Source organism: Gobio gobio, assembly GCF_949357685.1.
Source record: "Gobio gobio genome assembly, chromosome: 1".
NCBI classification, from domain to species: domain Eukaryota; kingdom Metazoa; phylum Chordata; class Actinopteri; order Cypriniformes; family Gobionidae; genus Gobio; species Gobio gobio.
The window spans coordinates 63733400-63754550 of NC_137097.1; the positions used below are offsets into that span (position 1 = coordinate 63733400).

Below are 21151 nucleotides of genomic sequence, written 5' to 3' on the forward strand. Positions count from 1 at the left end.
AACCCAAACCTGTTCTAAGTTCCTCTGAAGTTTAGTGTTTGTTGATGAACTTGCTGATACCTGCCATATTCCCCATGGTCTAGGTCGAATAAAGGCCCAGGTCTAGCAGAAAAGTGAAACAGTGATGAGAGGATCTTCTTTGGCCAGGAGCAGGATAGAAACTCATTCCAAACTATAATATCCTGAGAAACCTACCAGGATTGTGCACTTGTCATCACCGTTTGAGTCCAAAGCATTTACGCAACTAAACCTTTCCACTCAAAGGCTCCCTGTGGATTTGAAATTGCACAGAGAAAACATTCTCCGCCATAAAAAAGAAACTTTTTGTGCTGGAATACAGCAGTTTGAAATGATTTCTAACAACTGTACGTTGGTTTTAAATGTGTACTTCAAAAGCAGTAATATGACAGGTTTAGTTTTCTACGCAAATTGGTGAAAATCACTCTTATAGGATTATCAATGACCTGCACCTTATACGCTGTGTAAGGCATACAAGTTATGGTGTTTCCAAAGTTGAAGCAGGCACTGATCAGGACAATCATATTCTTCTTCTCTGTTCATGCATGATTTTATGCGGACAGACAATCAGGTAATAAGTCCATGTGGATAAGTGAACATGCAAGCCTTACAGCCACTCTGGAAAGTCCCTGAAGACAAATGCGGGAAGAATCTCAACAATGTCGTATGAGAAAATGGAATGCTATGCATGTCAATGCAGTCTCTTTGTCTTGAGTTTGAACTCTGGACTTGAGGAGGAACCTGCTGTCCAGAATTAATAACGTTTCTCTGCCTGTTTAAGGGCCGATGAGAACTGACATCAGAATGGATATTTTCCAAATTGACACATCATGACAGGCTTATTTATTTTGTTGGCTTGCTTTCTCTTGATGTTATTTCATGCTTAATCAGTTCAATCATTGCATTCTTGGGGAATTTAAGGTAACTAGGGTGAGTTTGTGAATTTCAGCAATGCTTCCCTGATTAATCATTTACTAAAACATTCAGCAAAGATAGAGTGTGGTTTTGTGAATGTAGTTTCATATCCATAATGCTCTTTAAATACAGCCTATACTCAAAATAAATCCACGTCCCGTTTTATATTCCCCTGGTGGCTTAGTTTAATGTCATAATTTAACAACAGTAGTTATGGCTGCCAGTGCATGTTGTTACATTTACTTTCACAGTGCAGTAAACACTTGAAATGAGAAACAATGTATTAGACTTGTAAATGAGTCTGGATGGGCGCCTGAAATAAACAAATATTAAGCACCAGAGAAGACAGTGGTGCTGTTGGAAAAGCAATTTTTATCACATCAAAAATTTAATTCGATGAGTCCCTAAAAGTGTATTATGGGTATAGTTGCTGTTGTATATGCCGCCAACTGCAGATCTCCAGAGTCCTCTATCCTTGGCCATTCTTTTCAACTGGTTGCAGGTGTAGCCCATCTTGGTGAGGTCAGCTTCAAGGTCACAAGGCCAGGTTTCTTGGACGGCCTCTCCTTCGCTTTCCTTGGGGGTTCCAAATATTGTCTGGCAGTTTATGAAGGTTGTGCCTTATCCAGCCCCATCTTCTCTTCCTGATTTCTTCTCCAGCAGGGAATCTGGTGTGTCCTTTCCCAAAGATTGGTATTGCCGATGGTGTCAGGCCAGCGGATCTGGAGAATCGTTCTGAAACAGCTGTTGATGAAGGTTTGGACCTTCCTGGTGGTAATCTAGACAGGTTTCAGGTTTTCAGAGTTGAATAGGTAGATCTTTGCTGCCAAGGACATGTCTTTGGAGCTCCAGATGTTCTTGAGCTGTATGAAGGCCACTCTTGCTTTGCCAATCCTTGACATTTGGTCTGTGCCGCCCTGTTGGTCAATATTGATGACTTGATCTTTGAATATACTTGATGACTTGAATATTGAATTGATCTTGTGTTTCTCAGTGATGCTACTCAGTTTGAGGCACATTATGAGATGTTTCAACTGCAGCATTGCGTCAATCAACAAACCTGTGTTTGTGTGTGCCTAATTTATCGCGGTGCACATGCGGGAACTTTATTAACTGTATCAATAACAGCACATACGTTAGTTGAGCACTAACGTGAATGACTGATGTAACATTAAAGTTTGCAAAACAAATCTTGCTCCATCCTTTATCTTTACTCAAAGTAGTAAGAATAACAGACAATCTGCATTAATAGACACAGTTTTATGTAATAGTGGCCCACAGCTGATTTACATTAGTATTTCAGTAAGACAGTAATAACGTGAGTTAGGCAGTTAGCCAGATACCTTCACAATATGAAACACAATAAACACATTGTAGAGCACAGCGTCTTCTCGACGTGATGCTATCCAGTATCCACAGGAATCAGCTCCAGTGTTTAAGGTGATTCAAGGTTTCCCTAGTGTGCAATAAGTGGACGGGCAATATGCTAATGTTTCGTCTTGACGTCACAACGAAACGGCTTGGGATTCGTTTAATTGACTTAAACTTTTGAGAGACAATAACTGTATATACGGTCCACTTTCAGATTCATTGCACTTAGAAGAACTGTTACACACTACATCAAAGGTAATTTTCAAAAAATCTATAATAGGGGCTCTTTAATGCACAGATCTGATCTTTTTTCCCGCCAGTTTACATTTAATTTAGACGCGACTGGTATCCGATATCTGTATTTACATATTAATTCCTGCCCAAAATGGTTCTGTTGGTGGTCGCTTTACTATGTGAAATAGTTGACCCTCGGGTTTTGAATGGCCCTAATAAAATTATTTTATAATTCACTTCAGGTGGTTATTTGCCAGCATGGATAAGTTAAAGGCTGTCATGGATGACTGTGGTGCAAAATCTAACTGAACGGGTAGCTATAGACGAGAGAGAGAGAGAGAGAGAGAGAGAGAGAGAGAGAGAGAGAGAGAGAGAGAGAAGCTTGTTAGTTTATTTACAAAATCACCTCATTGCTGAGAAATAGCCTATAATGTAGCTTTCAGCAGGCAAATCTGTTTAATTTAAAACGTTTCTATACATTTTCCTGAATGTTTCTCTGTGTGTGCAGTTTCTAAACTATAAAGTTTCCACCTCAGCTGTCTTCATAATATGACAAAAATCTTTCTTGACAAATGTGTCGTTGAGGTCAACCTGAGATAAAAAAAAAAAAATAGTCGTTTGTGAGTGTAGGCCTGGGTTATAAACTTCTTATTGTGGTGCAAACAGAATTGAACGAGTGCACTACCGGTATATAATCTCCAAGGTTTTGGACACAAGACACTTAACAATATCACTTATTTGTAGTAAAGTAACTTGACGAAAAAGTCACAAAATTCTAACAGTTAACTCAGAGACTGACAGTCAGTCTGGAACAAACACAGTGAGGCGGAGTGATACAAAAAGTAAACAGGCCTAGTTGCACTCTTGCCTCCAGTTTCACAAACAAGGCTTAATCTAGTCCTAGTCTAAAATGGATGTTTGAGCTATTTTAACGGACATAGCCTTAAAATATGTCTGTGCTTGTTTTGTCTCAGGATGCACACCCTGTTTTTTTCAAATGCATGTTTATAAAAGCTACTTAACCTCTTAACTGTCAAACCCGCTGGCGGGACACCTGGCACTCTTTTTTTTTTTATCGCCTTTTTTTTCGTATAATATATTTGATCAGTATTTTTATTTACAGTAAATTTAAACTTCCATAACTTTGTGTCTGCTTTAAAACTACAGTTAAGGGGTTAAATGCTCTAATTGAACTAAGGCCTAATCCTGGTTTAGTCTAAGCCCTGTCTGTGAAACCGGGCCTTTCAATGCTGGTCGAGTTTGAGGGCTGCATAACTGATAAAATAAGTAAAAAAAAATGTTTTACTAAAAACAGTCAATTTCAATGTTACCACATAAAACACAGTTGTTGTTGTTGTTGTTGTTGTTTTTTAGGCCTACATAAATTTACACACTGTGCCTGTTGAAATAGTATGAGTAATAAATCTAGCCTAATATTCTTCTATTAGAAGGAAGTAAGAAGACCGTGTAATTACTCAAGTGTGTCTGAACGTCTGGTCATGTGCTCATCCACACCCTTATCTAAATGAGTTTCTGTCACAGTTAATATTTAAACCCACACAGCAACTAAACAACTAGTGCCCAAAATATCTCACGACTGTAATAACAGTTGAGAGGAATTCATAAACTCCTGTCCTGTCTTTAACAGATTTCCCTGCTTAGTCATGGCTGTACACACACACACACACACACACACACACACACACACACACACACACACACACACACACACACTGTATGAGTCTCTGCGCCTCCCAGTGTGTGTGTGTGTACGCGCACCAATCGGCCACGCACTTGACGACTCGGCCGGGGCGGGGCTCCGGTCTATGAAACTGAATTACCGGCAGACCAAAACTAAACTTACCCGAGCCGAGCGCTTCTCGCAGTGTGTCGTGCGCGCGAGGGAATGTACTCGCCGCTGCGTGGGAACAATCATATGAACTGCTCTACAATGTCTTAACATTGGATTTTATCACCGAGAGCCTCAAGAAGACTGAGACACTTTGACATCTGCAGCTGTTTATCTTTTGCGCTGCTTTTGAACGTTGGACAAAATGAAATAAACATCAATACACCCTCGACATTTCACAGGGAGGTTAATATTTCCCACCGTTTCGAAGTGCTTGTGAATCGAATAAGGGTAGGTGATCATTTCGTAACGATTCATTTCCAGGCTTTGCTGTGTAGGTTAATATACGCCAATGCAATGCACATGCCGGTGCGTCTTGAGATCCAATCGATGCATCTGTGTGTCATTATAATGCATCGTAGAGTTTTAAAGAATATACTGGTTTCTTACCATGTCGTTTACATATGTGGGTGTATTTAAATGCTAAACGATTTTAAGGATGTGTACCCGAACTTGAACTTGATGTTAGCGGAGGGTTTTTTTTAATCACGAGACGTTCGCATGTCGTGAAGGCGCGTGTGCTGTTCCGTGTTTACGACTTCATCCTACATTAGTCCAGTCCAGTTTACTTGATATGCTTAATCACTGTATCCTGTAATATTACAAACCTCATGGTGGTTTGAAGGTCTTATTGCCTAGATCTGTTAAACGCTGCATTGGTTGTCAAAGGGCCAATCTTTCTGAGACGAATATATACATAGCCATACATACTAATCAATTCACTTATTTCCTGCACTGGCCATTGTGATATGTTGACGTCAGTTCGATTGTTATTGATGCCACGCCCACATAGTGTTTTTTTATCAGCTGATTGTTGATTAGTATTACCTCTATTTTTTTTAGATGCATTCAGTCTGTTCAAAACCAAAGGCCGCAGCTGGCCTCGTGTGCATTGCCCTTTTTCACGTGGGGTTGTAAATAATAAATCATAAATAACATAAAAAAAATGTTAATTAGTATTTTATTGGATTTACTTACCTATCTTTAATATTTATTTGGAACATAAAAAACATTGTCTATTGTTGCCGTTGTTTTATGTGTGTCAGCCTTCCTGTCTTCGGTTTGTGTCCTCTGCTTGTGTCATCCTGTTGTGTGTTCAGCTCAGTTTTATGCTTTATAAGTTATGCTGTCAGTGAACACATTTTTACAGTTTTACAGTTTTTTTTCAATAATGAGTTTTATAAAATGTTTAGATGCATTTATCTTTCTGTTCTAAGCAAAGTCTCTGTGGTTCAACTTTGTTATTTGTCATAATAATAAAAGTATAAAACCATTGTTAAGCATTACATGTAAAGTGAGTTATGTAATCAGATAACTTTTTTCAAGTAACTAGTAATGCATTACTTTTAAATTTATAACAAACTATTTAATTTTTCAAATAAGTAACGCAAGTTTTATTGACTGACACCTTTCCCTTCCCCATGTTAAGAGAAATCGGGAGTAAAGGCCTGTTCACACCGGGACGATTTTCGTGCGCGTTTATCGCCGACGTTTAACGCCTCGTGACTAAAAGGGCGCCAATGTGAGTGTGCACACCAACGCGCAAAACGGCAGTTAAAAAAACGCCTCGGGTTGGTTTTTTTATTTTGACACGGCGCGTTAAAAACTGGCTGACCAATGAGATCAGCGCTTTTTTTCACGTGCCTGGAGCTGCTGAAGTGACAATAAAACAAGACTTGGTGGCGCTCAAGCACAAATCGGTCTTGCCGAGCACACGTTGATACGACGAAGAAGTAGTAAGTAGACAAAGAAGAAGATGAGCTGCTAATGCTGCTTGCCAGTTAGCAAAAAGTGTGTGAATGGTTTTGGCCATAGACATAATATATCTGTGGTTTTGGCAAGCACGTAAATACTGTCTCTCTTCTTCTTCTGTGTGACAAGCGAGTGTCAGAAGCTCTTCACCTTGTGTACCGGGAGCGCATCTACTGAATGTGCACGTTCACTCTGCGCATCGCCAGTGGAAATCACTTGGGTGTGAACACTCAAGACGCGCCGAAAAACGTCACGAAAAACGTTGGCGATAAGCGTGCGCGATATTCGTCCCGGTGTGTAAAGGCCTTAAGTGCAGAGGTGCTGGTGCGCTGTGTGAACATGATTATTGTTGTTGTACACTAATGTGAGCATGTATTTACTCATCTCACTTTCACAAAACTATGAAAGCTTGTTTCCGCCACAGAATAAAACATAATTTAAAAGATAATTGCGGCTTTTTATCTCACAAATGCGAGTTTACATCTCGCAATTCTGACATTTTTCTCACAATTTCTCAACTTCTTTTTTCAGAATTGTGAATAAAGTCCATGTAACGGGATTCATTGTTATGGGACGGAGGAGGTGGAAACCGGGGAACGTTAAACACACTTTAATCAATAAAACAAACAAACTGAAAGTAAAAGCGGCAGCCAGCCTCATGGAAAACTGCTGCGCACACACATAACCTCGTCGCTCTTCCTTTTATGCGTCCAAGCTCCTCCTCATTATCACTCACGACCGGCCTCGCCCCGTTCTCACGGTCCCTCGGCCTCGCTGCTTGCCACAGTCCAATTCTGAGGAAAATATTTAACACTTTTTCTCAGAAAAAAAGTCGCAGTTACCTTTTTGCGTTTTCATTCTGTGGCGGAAACAAGCTTCTATAAAAAAACTGATTCAGTATTCCTCAAAATGAATAAAAACTGAATATTCTATTCATCTGAATATTACGCAAACCTGCATCAATTAAATATTATAAATAACACAATATACTTTATGTATTTAATCTCACTTTACTAACCGATGTCTTTGCTGCTGACCTGCGATGATCCAATTCAACCATACCAATAAGCAATAAGGTTTGAGCTGCGCCCTCTTCTGTACAGGTGCGAATTTGCATTTCCTTCAGCCTGAGGCTGGAGCCTTTACATTTGGCAAAAATGTTATTTTGTTAGCAAGCAAAACCAAGTAAGTAAGCCCAGCTCATGTGAGAATGTAACAAAATTAACTTAACACTTTGCATAGAAAGTAACACAATTTGTTACTTTTTTTAGGGACTAACACAATAATGTAACACGTTACTTTTAAAAGTAACTTTCCCCAACAGTGCATAAAACTGAGCTGAACGTACAACAGAGGATAGTAGACAATTTGCCCAATTTTCGCACAAACAGAATGTCATAATTTTTGGAATAAAGCCTTCCATAATCAAAAGAACGAGACAATGTGGAGGGTGACAGAACGAGACCACATAAACAAAGAATACACATCAATATACAAATTTTTCTAAACAAGTATGCAATGACTGTAGACTGATAGATGTATGGTACAAAGCAGTCAACTCTTATTTGGCACAAATACATTCACAGTTCGATTCAGACAGGCTTCCAAGGCACAATAATGTCACATCTAATGATCTAAAAACCAGTTCAAGGGGAGCACAACTAACTGAATATTTAATGATTGTGGTACAAAATTGAGATCCATATGCCATACTTCCTGCGATGGCAGCACTTTTCAGGTTTCAAAACACAACCTGCATGTTAGCCTTTTACTAACCGATGTCTTTGGTTTTAGGGGGTGTGTGCGCCGCTTCAGGCCATGCTTGTGTGTTTTGAAGAGGCAGTTACTGGCCTGCATCTAATTTAGTACCCCTGTGAAACCTTATCGCTGATGTTTTGCATGCATATACACAAGAGATGGTTAAGAATACAAGTAGTTATTTTATTGGGCGAGCTAGAGCTTCTATTCTAAAGTTTGTGCTGCGCAAGGTGTCCCTGGCCTATCACCACGTCCCGCTCCAGCTTGTGCTCGCAATGCTTTCGAAACATTATCTCATTCAGGGGATCATCATTCATGGTGATGTAACAAGCCCGATTAAGCAGGGCTTCGATCAACTGTCGTCATTATGTGTCGCAGGTGCGCTCCAACTGGGCTCTAGGTCGGCACAGTAGAGGAAAGGACAAGGGGAGGATAGTGCTGGAGTAGGTTGATGCCGCAGGTGGCTGTAAGTAATGGAGAAGAGTGGTCATGTGTGGATGAGTCACACGGCATGTCTGTCTGACTGTCGGTCGGTCGGTCTGTCGAGCCAAGAGTGGATCGCTTTCATTACATGTGGTTTTGTTTTCTATCAAACTTCCCAATTTAAAAGATATTTCTGGCAGAGAAATTGTTTAGTGGTGTGCGTAATTTCTGCTGTGCCAAATTGCAGTCTGTTTGTTTTAATGGCCTGACTGGGCCGGATATAACAACATTGGTTCAATCAGTGGTTTGTCAAACAATGGTAGAAAGCGTGTTTCACGCTGGCAGCAGTTTGGAGCGATAAAGCAAGTCATTGATTTTCAATAGGTATGTTTACATGCACTTTTCCGTCAATCCAAATGAATCCAATCCGATTGCAGATACTGAACGTTTTGATGATATAAATGAAAACGACATATATTTATATATTCAGTCTCTTCCACTGACCAGTTCATAAGACATGAGACGTAAATAAAGATACATTTGTTTGAGGTAAAATGTAAATATGTGTATTACGGCACTGTACGTGTGAGGTATTTTTGAATCCAATTGAGAAAATAGCCAGATTCAAGTATTTGCTTATGTCTTTCCTATTGATCAGATTATTCCAAAACGGATCGATTATTTCATGAAGGCTATTAATTCCAACTGAGTCTGAGTCATCAGTCCAGTTACTAACAGGTTGTTTGGTTGCATGTAAACGTAGGTAATGAAAGTTTGCCATTTATAGTGGAAGCAAAACACATGCACAGAGCTCAGTGACCTCCAGTAATTTAATCGCTATCAGTGTGAATGCCCTTTAAGTTTCAGTTGCTATCAAAAGTACAGCTATGCTCAGTTTGTGTGGCGTTATTGTGGTCTGGTCTGCAAACTCAAAGGTGTGACTCTGTGACCATGTGTTCTTTTTTTTAGCTTTATATGGACAAGAAAAAGCTGTATGAAATTCTTCTCAAGTACTTTTTTTTTTCTTCAAACAGTTCCTTGTGAGTCAGAAACCGCTCATCTGAGGTCTGAATAGCACCATGTGGATTTAGCATGTGTTGTGAAATGACATTAAGGCCATCCTTTATCACCGCAGGTAATGAATCTAGCGAACCATATGAGCATTTCTGTAGTGCATTGGTGGTCTTGTGGTTTACTGTAACCGCCGGGGTTGCAAAACAATACGGGAGGTTTGAAGGTAATAGAGTGTGCTGGTATTTTACTATCAGCACTATTTAAAGTATAACTAAGTTCTTCCTGTTATGTGTCCAGTAGACACGTTTAAAAATTCAAAGTAACAGTATTGCTTACAGGAAGACATGTTGACTAACTTGTCTGACAAGTCTGGTGTCACTTAAAGTAGCTAAAAAAAGAGTCTGCCTTTTCATAGTTTCATATTTTCAAAGAAGCAGTATTTGATTTGTGTCAGAGATGTTGGGGATGTCCCAGCCGCACACCTCCTTCTTCGGAAGTGGACTCTAGCACACCACTTTGTTAATTTAATCTTTTTGAATGCACTTTTAGAAACGTGCAGTGCCTGTTTGGGTTCTGGAATAAATGAATGTATCTTTTTAAAATCAAAATTGCAACTCTGTGCCAGAGGATGTATTAACAGGAGCATGATCTCATGTGGTTTCATTTTACTTGATTAACTTGACCTCAAAGTAGCAATGAACTTGGCAGCGTTTCCTCAAATTGAATCATGCACTAACTACTAATATTAATGTTAGCTAAAAATACCTGCTAGTATATATAATAAATGTGGCGGCACAGAAGGTAAACACAGATAATTAAAGTCATTATGTGAGCAAACAATCATAAACCGCATGGAGAATTGTGCATAAATAGTAAGGTAAGAGATTCTGTGCTGTATTGCTTAAGGCGCAGCTGTGTTTCACACCTATATTGTATATTTCAGCACATTTTATTTGTTTTGTAATGCCCTTTTAAAAGCAAGAATGCGCTACTCTGAATCATATTCTGATGTGTTTGCTGGGTGAAAAAAAAATATTGTGGTCTTTGAAATATTCTTTGTGTGTGTTTTGGAGCATAAATCATGTTCTCTTAAAATGTAACTTCTGTGTGTCTTGCCAGTTTCAGGTGTTTGGTTAGATCTGACAGATTGTGACTTGCTGTTGAACATTTCTCTGTAACTATGATGCAGGTCTGTTGTAGCTCTCTAGATCACGAGATTCAGATGCCTTTACCTCTGCTGTCAGTCCTGTTCTACACAGCTACAGGCATAATTGAGTGACTATGGGTTTTCAGACTAATCAGCTTTTAATGAGCAAAGAGGGTTTCTGAATGAGAGGGTGAGGGTTCATTAAGTCAATACATTTTGTGAATGGTTATGTTGTGTAATGTTGGTAATGTTGTGGGTGTTCCCACAGGAAGGGCTTTGATCAGTGTCTTGGGTTATGTTTTTCCCTGTATTTACATTACAATCATCATTCAATCATTTACAATCTGTTATTTAAGAAAAAATCCAGTATTTCTGGTCACCACCAAATGGTATATTTTTCATGGGATGCTGGTTGTTGGTGAACCAGTTAAACCAGATCAGTTTTGCTTGAGAACAGCATGACTATGGACCAACAGGCCGGTCTATGTTGGATTTTTCAGCAAGGTACCCATCATACATTTTCCATCGAGGGTTAATGTGTTAGATATTTCAGGTTAGATTTGAATGTTTTTCATATGAAGCACATGTGTTCCTCATCTTGTGAGCCTTGCTCTCATAATCTCTTCACTTTAGAGGCCTGTGGAGAACATCAGGCAGATGGATGGAGTGACCGTAGGGAGCTTCCTGGTGGGCTGGTTGACTTGTGGACTTGCCGTCAAAGCAAATTTAGAAAATTAAAATTTAGACCAGTTCTGACGCTGTTGGTGTAGAATATTGTCATGCAGAATAAGGCATTAATATGTGCTGTATACGTACTAATAAACAGCCAATATATTGGTAATATGCATGCTAATAATAAGCAACTAGTTAATAGTGAGAATTGGACCCTAAACAAAAGTGTTGCCAAGAGTAAACACACATATGGATGAATCATTCACAAGAACATCTATAACATACATTTACAAAATGTATACATTTACAAAATGTATACGTTTACGCCAACTTTTATGCTCATTTGTTATTGTTTATGTGAAAACTGACTTGTGACCAAACATATGTAGCATATTGTTTTGTTCCTCATAATGTTGCACTAGTGCTAAAAAGCTTAAATTATATGAAACTGTCCAGCAAGTCAAAAATCACTAACCCTAAAGCACATGCTGTATTTACAATTTCTGAATATGTAAACTTAGGGCTGGGCGATATGGCTGAAAACTGTATCACGATATAAGAGTTTCATATAGGTCGATATCGATAATTATTGATATTTTTATGACTTATTTAAAGTAAGGACCAGGAGAAAAATATTTTACATTTTAAACATTTATTTTAAATGTAGCCTTCCTCTGATTATAATCCGATTATAATAAAAAAAGTGATCGAACGTTTTATCGAACGCATTTTTTATTGATATCGATTACGTGTCTATCGCGATACATATCGGTATGTTTTTATCGCCCAGCCCTATGTAAACTTCCCAGAAGGACTTGAACACATCTTAAGTTCTGCTGTCGCCTCTCTTAGAAATTGTATTGTGCCCTAGCAGATAACTTTTTCTGAGAAGCTTTCCCACCAGCCACCCCATCCTGCTTCTATTACTATCTGTCTGCGTATGAATTTGGGGGATGTTATCTTTCTTCCTTTGAAATGTAAAAATATCTATTTTAGACATCAAAATACAGTGCAAATTCACTATTGCCTGCATAATGCAGCAGGCAGTAATTTATGATGGGTCTTGGGCTGTTGTTTTGTCCCGCCTGTAGTTAGGCCTGTGTGCAAATATTATTGCAGTGAGGATGAAGGGCCACTTTTAAATAGGTCGGCCAACTCGCCCGTCTCTATCTTTAGCATACAGTGTGGCATGAGTCTGAGGAGGCTGCCCGACCCTGTTTGTCTACTTGAAGTCATGTGCAGTCTGGACAGAATCAAACTAGTCTAGACTTCAAACCAAAAACTGAGGGTGTGTTTTGAGCCGCTGTGTGACTTGGCCTTCAGTGGCCTTTTGGGAATAGGTGGATGCATGCATGATGACTAATAATAACTGACAGGAAGATTCCTGTAAGGTCAGTGTGAACGCATTGCACAACCTTCCATGGTTTGTTTTCAGAGAAGGGGAAATAAATAAAAAAATCCATTGATTTTCATGTGTTCTGTTGAACATTGTCACCAGATGTGTTGTTTTGGGCGTTCAGCATACCTTGCTTGAAACTATGTGGATGCAATCCAGCCAAGTCTCCCTTCCATTAGTCATAACTTGGCACTGCTATGTGCCTGCCAAATGATGTAAACTCTTTCAAATATGCAGGAGGTGGATCAAGCGCTGTGCAAAGGCAGAAAAGAAGCATGCGCCACATGAGGCCTCTTCTTTTGGGAAACAAAAACAGGAAAAAGAGAACAAACGAGCGCTTGCCTTGTTGACGGCAAGCATCACGATAAAAACAAAGCAGTAATAGAAGCTGTTAGATTGCTGCCCTGGGATGCAGCCCAGATTTTGGCTCACACTCTTGCACAAGCGCGGCACGCACAACTGCAGACTCATCATGGCACACTTACTCCCATGTGGAGCGCTGACGAGAGCACTTTCCTTCTGTTCTTGTCTTGTCTGTCCACAGCCATGGTAAGCTAGTGTGTGTCACACATGCTCCTGCTCTGGTGTGTGCGGGGTCTGAAGGAAGGAAACTAAGCCTGCCTGCTTGGAATTGCTGTTTTTCCTTGTTTGTACGAGCTGCAGGGGTCTGCTGCTCTCCTCCTGCCGTTTTCTTCTTCATTCTCTCTCTCTATCTCTCTCTCTCTCCCAACACAGCTATGTCTTTTCCCCTCAACCTTAATTACGTGTTGTCAACACCGCTCAAGGTCACTCCCAGCTCTCTCAAAAGCAGCAGAAATGATTCTGACGTGTGAATGGAAGTGACTGCTTGCTTGGAGACCTCTTGAATGTGGGTGACTGAAAATGTACTAAGATTGCAAAACTCTATGACTATAACAGAGATGAGTGGCTTAATGGGAGCCATGTGATTCACTTACTCAGAGCTCTCAGTGAAAAGCCTTTTCAGTCGCATTTGAGAAGAAAATTATTTGGCGCGTAGTGGTGCTGGCTGCTTACTTTTTTTTTTAGCATCTCGTTTTTCTTAAATAGTTCTTCAACTACATTCTGTTCGGTTCCGCTAGCTAAACGTTAAAACACTTCCTTTGTGTATGCAAATGGTTACTTTGTAACCTAAACAAACGAACGCTTGGGACAATTAGGCAGCAAGGGAACATTTTGTCCTCAAAGTTGATGTGTTAGAAGCAGGAAAAATGGGTTTGACAAAGGCCAAATTGTGATGCTAGAAGACTGGGTCAGAGCATCTCCAAAACTGCAGCTCTTGTGGGGTGTTCCCCAGTGGTCAGTATCTATCAAAAGTGCTCCAAGGAAGGAACAGTGGTGAACCGGCGACAGGGTCAAGGCCGACCAAGGCTCATTGATGCACGTAGGGAGCGAAGGCTGGCCCGTGTGGTCCGATCAAACAGACGAGCTACTGGAGCTCAAATTTTTCAAGAAGTTAATGCTGGTTCTGATAGAAAGGTCAGAATACACAGTGCATCTCAGTTTGTTGTGTATGGGGCTGCATAGCAACAGACCAGTCAGGGTGCCCATGCTGACCCCTGTCCACCGCTGAAAGCACCAACACAGTGGGCACATGAGCATCAGAACTGGACCACGGAGCAATGGAAGAAGGTGGCCTGGCCTGGTCTTTTCTTTTACATCACGTGGATGTGTCGCTTACCTGGGGAACACATGGCACCAGGATGTACTGTGGGATGAAGACAAGCTGGTGGAGGCAGTGCTGATGCTTTGGGCAATGTTTTGCTGGGAAAACTTGGGTCCTTCCATCCATGTGGATGTTACTTTGACACCTAAGCATTGTTGCAGACCATGTACACCCTTTCATGGAAACGGTATTCCCTGGTGTCTATGTCCTCTTTCAGCAGGATAATGCGCCCAGCCACAAAGCAAACATGGTTCAGGAATGGTTTGTGGTGTTGACTTGGCCTCCAAATTCCCCAGTTCTCAATCCAATCGAGCATCTGTGGGATGTGCTGAACAAACAAGTCCGATCCATGGAGACCCCACCTCGCAACTTACAGGACTTAAAGGATCTCTGCTAACATCTTGGTGACAGATACCATAGCACACCTTTTGGAGTCCATGCCTCAACAGGTCAGGGTTGTTTTGGCAGCAAAAGGGGGAGCAACACCATATTACTTTTATTATATTTTTATTGTACTTTTTTTTGGAGCTTGATTACCCCCAATTCTCTTTCACGTGAATAATAAGTTCCCCCTTCATATTATTAAAAAAATTCTCCCTTTGTGTCCCGAAGAAAGTAAGTCATACAAGTTTGTAACGACATGAGAGGTGAGAAAGATCCCTTTCAACTGACATTGTGGTACAATTTAAGCAGACAGCGAAACTGTGTCATCAACCCACATGGTTGTGCCCCGGGTTAGACCGCCCGCCTAAACCACAAGAACCAGATCTGCACCTTCAAGCCCTGCTGTCTGCTTCCCAGCATTTCATTTTCATGATAATGAGCTTCACCTGTGCAGGACTCATATACACTTATCGCTGTTTGCATTTGCAACGTGCACATGAAAGGGATGGGCTTTGTATGATAAGATCATTTCCTTTCCCACGATCTCTGCCATCAGTGGGGGAGGAATTCCAGAAAGACCAGATGTTCAAACAGCATGTCAAATGATATGATCGAGCATTTAAAAAAATGTCAGTAGCTGTGTGTCTCCAGTTCAAATGATTCCCAAAAGTAGTTTATATAGAGACTTTCACAAAGTGTTTGTAGTGCGAGGCACTGGGCAGATGTGGTATTTGCTGCTGTGGCTCAATTGAGCGCTGCTGCACTGAAGTCATGTGAGGGCGTGAGGACAAAGTCATACCCAGCCGTTGCACTTCCCTTTCGTGCTTTTTTTCTAACTTGCTTCGACAGGGCACTTTGCTTACACCCTCTTTTGAAGATCATTCAAAATGCAGTGATCTCAGTGCCGTTTAAACCTGGCGGGATCCTGTTCAACCAGATATTTCAGAGGAAGTCTTTTTTTGTTTTAACACAGTACTATTTTTAGTATCATTTATACACTATTATAGTTTTTATTCATATTTTGAATTCGCTTTTCAAAATATTGTTAGTAATTTAGTTGTCTCGTTTTTGAATACTTTTTGGGTTTCTTTTTATTTCAGGTCTAGTTATTTATTTCCACTTAGTAATTGTTTAGTGCTTGAACTTATTGCAGATCTAATATGTATATATAATTTTATCTAATATATTTAATCAATATAAATGGTTGATTAAACGATAATAGCTCTGTTTTAACATTTCGTAAGGAGGAACTATGGTTTCATGATGATAACTGGGAATTTCTTTTGTGATGAGCCCAGAAAATTCTGTGATGATGGCAGGAAGTGATGTGATGGTGTTTTTCCCTCAGTGTCAATGTTGCCAAACAACTGCATAAAATGCATGGTAACAAGATTGATTTTGTGTGCTATGTATAGACGGGTGACATTCTGCTCTGTTTATCACGTATAGGCGTATCACAGGCTTATCACTGGCATATCAAAATCGACTTGTGTTTTTTTCCTTAAATGTGACTGGCGGAAGCAGAGAAGAGTCCCAGACATGCGTGCGTTTCCTTCTTCCATTTGTGTCTCATCAGCTCTTCTTCTCCTCACTTCCTTCCATGCCTCCTCAAATAAGCAGAACTCTGACCTTTGACTCTCGCCTCACTTGAGGCGGATGTGATGGGATGGAATCTTTGCTGTCCTTTGAGGACTATTGTTGGGGTTGTTGCTTTTTGCAGGCAGATAAGATAAGCTCAGAAGTTCAGAGTCTAATATAGTCCAGAATCTTCTTTGTATTTTTAGCATAATGATACAAGCTGAGGAAACTTGAATAAGTTTGTTTATAGAAAAAGGCTAAAATAAATATCCCACCCTACAGAGGATATAATAATATCATATAATATGGTAGTTTCTAGTTGTATTAGTTGTATGCAGTGCAAAAAATAATTATATTATCTGAGAAATTATATTATATGATAGTTATATATTTAGAGATATAAACATCTCAAACTGTAAGATGAAAAAGCGGATAATGACCTGGTGGAAAATTACCAGTACCTTTTCCGTTACTTTTACAGACGTTTCCTTCAACTCAAAAACGCGATGCAATGCAAATTTCAAAATACTAGTTAAACGCCTACATAAATACAGAAAATTCCTTCATATGAATCAGTACATTGGGCCGTACTTTTACTTGCAACTCTTCTTAGAAAGCAGAAATTGTGCTGCATTGTGAGGAATTTTCCCCTGGATGTTTTTTCCTTGCAAAGATGGGTCCGTCTGCTGACCCTCTGTTCTGCTTGATGCTCATCAGGCTCATACTGAGAGCACAATAAGAGCTTCTGTGGCCCTGATTCAGGCTGATATCATGCTGGAAACTATTTAGATGGGGATCACATGTTTTTGGGCACGCTGTGACTGAGTCCGCTCTCTTAGCTCACTTAACAGGAAAATGTCTGACCTCCAGCAGACAATCAGTCACTTGTTTAGCAGGTTGAGGATGCGGCTTGGAGCATCAGGGAGCTGCTTGAAATATGGGCTGTTTCGCTGTTTGTAAAGCTGCTCTCCTGAGAGGAAACTCAGCACAGCCAGAGAGTCAGAATGAAAAGAGGTCAAATGTCTTGTCAAAATACTCCCACAAACTGAAAAGTTGACACTATTGATCCTTTTGACATCTGTAGTGGGAGTTGTCTTCACGTACATAGGGTTGCAGAGACACTCTGCCTTTATTCACTGACTCTGTTTGTGTGCATTTAAAGGTGAAGTGTGTAATTTTCATTAAAGACTTTCTTCTATCCCAGCTTAATATGCAGAGACAGCTATAAACCATTCATATGTTGATTGCCCTATGAACAAACTCCCGTAAACACTATGAGTATCCTGACCAACTCATCCAATGGTGTGATTTTGGAGCTGGACCACTCATTATTTTCAGTCATTATGAAAATAACCATTATTTATTATATAAATAGCTTTCTCATCACCTGGTTGGCGTTAATGATGTGTAAATACTAGGGCTGGGTATTGACACAAATCTCACGATTCAATTCGGTTTTGATTCCCAAGCATTTTGATATCGATTATTTAGGATATATCAGCATAAGTTTTTTTGAGATTTTTTTTTCCCAAGGGAATAAAAAATCTCAACTAATGCTGTAAACTATACATAGTCAGTTGGTACAACATTACTATAATATTGAAGGTTAAAATGAACGGATTTGTAAAAACACTTGAATTACACTCAATTAAGTTTTTATAATTATACAGTTATAATAGGCCTCCTGACTTCAAGATTGCATTATTTCTACTCCAATTAGTTTTTTGAAATATAAACATTTAAATGGTGGCTGTCAACTTGACGGATTTACATTTTTCTAGCTGACTAACAGGTTTATGGTGACTGAATATGGTTTTTCTGAGGTTCTGTGACGTTACATGACATGTTTACAGGCTGTCTTATTGACGTCTTTCTGCGGTTAAAACACTGATTGAGCGATTACATGACTTGGATTTGGTAAGTTTTACTGTATCTTTTAACATACCATCAGATGTTCATTCATGTTTGGTATTAAAGCGGAGGAGATGATCAATTCACGTGCCCTTCGTGCTGTCGCTGATCTGAGGCGCTACAGCGATCTGTCATGCCACATTAAACAGCGGCAAAACTGTATTCCCCCCTCAATTTCATAGTAAAATGGACAGAATTTTAAATCTGAGACTTGGTTTCATATCAAAAACAACAAAGCACAAGAATTGCGATTTATTATTCTCATGTACCCAGACTTTCTGTGGCTTTCAAAGTGCAAGTTTTTAAAAACGATACGGTTCTCATCTATGTGTAAACAACAAAAATGTGAATTTGTGACAACGGTGATGTCATGTGCTTTACATTTTCGGTCTATAGGTGTGTAGTGTTTCTTTACAAAGTGATATCGCCAACTACTGGCCTGGCATGAATAATACAGCGCTTTTAGTTTGTTTTCGTGGATCTGTGTGAATGGGGATCGTTTTGACGACGTTGTCATCTGTATGCAAGAAACGCAAAGGAAAATTTTTCATTTTTTAGTACATTGTTGCCATGTAAATGTACCCTTAGTTTCAATAAAGGCTATTTTTGGAATGGGGAGGAAGTTTTGAGTTCTGACAGTTATAGTATGTTTTCATAGCACAAGCTCTTTTATCACAACAGATCAAGGAAATTTGATTCCTCACAATATGACTATGAAAGTAAACGTGCTGTGTTTGCTCTCACCAGCTTGTGAATGGAAAACACATTCTTTTCTTATGGTTATTTAAATAAAACGTTTTCCTTCTCTGCATGTCCACTCTAGTTAGTATTGGCTATATGGAAATTATAGAGAGCAACACCCTGTATAAGAGCTTGCCCTGTATGACACTAGTGATCACTGTTGTAAGTAAAAATGACGAGGACGTTGAAGATCTTAATGAAGAAGTTCACTGCAGCATAGCAGTGACAAAGTACATGTAGCACTTTGGGTTCACCGGTGTCAGAATGAACCCAGAACATCCAAATATCAAACATTTTATACTGTTACAGTTTACCACTCTTAATGTAAATGAATGTTAAAGGAACACTCCACTTTTTTTGAAAATAGGCTCATTTTCCAACTCCCCTAGAGTTAAACAGTTGAGTTTTACCGTTTTTGAATCCATTCAGCCGATCTCTGGATCTGGTGATAGCACTTTTAGCATAGCTTAGCATAGATCATTGAATCTGATTAGACCGTTAGCATCTCACTCAAAAATGACCAAAGAATTTCAATATTTTTCCTATTTAAAACTCGACTCTTCTGTAGTTACATCGTGTACTAAGACCGATGGAAAATGAAGAGTTGCGATTTTCTAGGCCGATATGCTAGGAACTAATACTCTCATTCCTGCGTAATAATATCACACAATGACATTACGCAGAGCCTGAAAATAGGTTAACTTCCGTCAACATAACCAATGTGACAACCTCCTTGCACAAGGAGCGTGCAGGGGACTATTTTCAGGCGCTGTGTAATATCATTGCGACGCGGCAGCCATGGGACGGCTCAAAGTTCCTTGATTATTACGCAGGAATGAGAATATAGTTCCTAGTCATATCGGTCTAGAAAATAACAACTTTTCATTTTCCGTCGGTCTTAGTACACAATGTAACTACAGAAGAGTCAAGTTTTAAATATAAAAAATTTTGAAAGTCTTTGGTCATTTTTGAGTGAGATGCTAACGGTCTAATCAGATTCAATGATCTATGCTAAGCTATGCTAAAAGTGCTACTGCCAGACCCGGAGATCGGCTGAATGGATTCAAAAACGGTAAAACTCAACTGTTTAACTCTAGGGGAGATGGAAAATGAGCCTATTTTTAAAAAAAGTGAGAGTGTTCCTTTAATGAATTTGAGACACCTCATTGCCTGAGATGGTTCTCGGTGTCCCACACCCATTCCTATTCCACTAATTGATGACCATTTGCTCAGGATGTGATCAACCGAAATGGTACATAAACTATATAACTTGACTTGCTTCTTCTCTATGATAATTAAGCCATTTTGGGGATGAGCTAAATATAAATATACATTGGAGTGAAATCTGAGTCGGGGCAGACTACAATTTCTTACACTAATGCATGTTTAAAAAATACATATCGTTTTATTTATAGAGGGGTAAAATCTAAACTCAAATAACTTACCATATAATGCATTCGTAATCAGTCAACTTAAAGGGATGGTTCACCCCAAAATGTCACCATTGCCACCATTTACTCACCTTACATGTTGTTCCAATTTTTGACAGTGATGTTAATGCTAAAAAGTGGCCCAACTCTCGCAACCCTCTAAATGATGACAGACATTTAGGCGAACTATGCCTTTAACCACTATGTCCACCACTATTGTGTAAATAAATACTATGGTGTATGTGACTGTGTATTGTAGCTGGGTGTCATGTGATTTTGGTCTCACTACATTGAGGCCTCCTGCTATTTTATTCTCCTCTGACACATTGAGCAGACAGCATAGGCAGCACAGGAACTCAGGGTGGAGCTCATATGCATGCAAACTTCAGACCCTCTGTTGCCAAATACACCCACTCTATAGTAAAAAAGAACTGTAGAAATAGAAACTGACACTTTACAAATATCTACCTTGAATTCCCTCTCTTTCTTTTTCATTGGATTGTATAAAATGCTGTGATGGCTTAACATAGCTAAGTTTGTACCGAATATTTTCCCGTTATGGTGCTATTGTTTATGTCAGAAATATATTTATACAGAGTTTGTCATTTGACAAGAAAGGAGTTATAGTTTTAATAGATAATGGGGTCAATATTGAAAAAAATCATATTCAAAACTGGAACACAACCTGGAAATAAACAAATATTTTTGTCACAACAAAAATTCAATTTGCGTCATGCCATGCCTTTCATCTTTTCACTCAATATAATTTGTAATGTAATACTGTCTTGAAGAAAATGCAAAACAGAAACAATTT

The 21151-nt window shown here is 39.4% G+C and overlaps 1 protein-coding gene across 4 annotated transcripts in view; it reads left to right on the forward strand.

Annotated features, from left to right (window-relative positions):
* The first annotated feature begins 4353 nt into the window (after positions 1-4353).
* rhbdf1a (rhomboid 5 homolog 1a) overlaps positions 4354-21151 on the forward strand; it is a 58351-nt gene continuing 41553 nt past the window's right edge. For 2 of the 4 annotated variants that reach the window (XR_013817891.1, XM_079834725.1), the window contains exon 1: positions 4401-4678. The gene's annotated coding sequence lies outside the window, so the exon portion shown is untranslated. Of the gene's footprint in view, positions 4679-21151 lie in introns of all 4 variants that reach the window. The other 2 variants (XM_079834726.1, XM_079834724.1) reach the window with 2 other exon arrangements.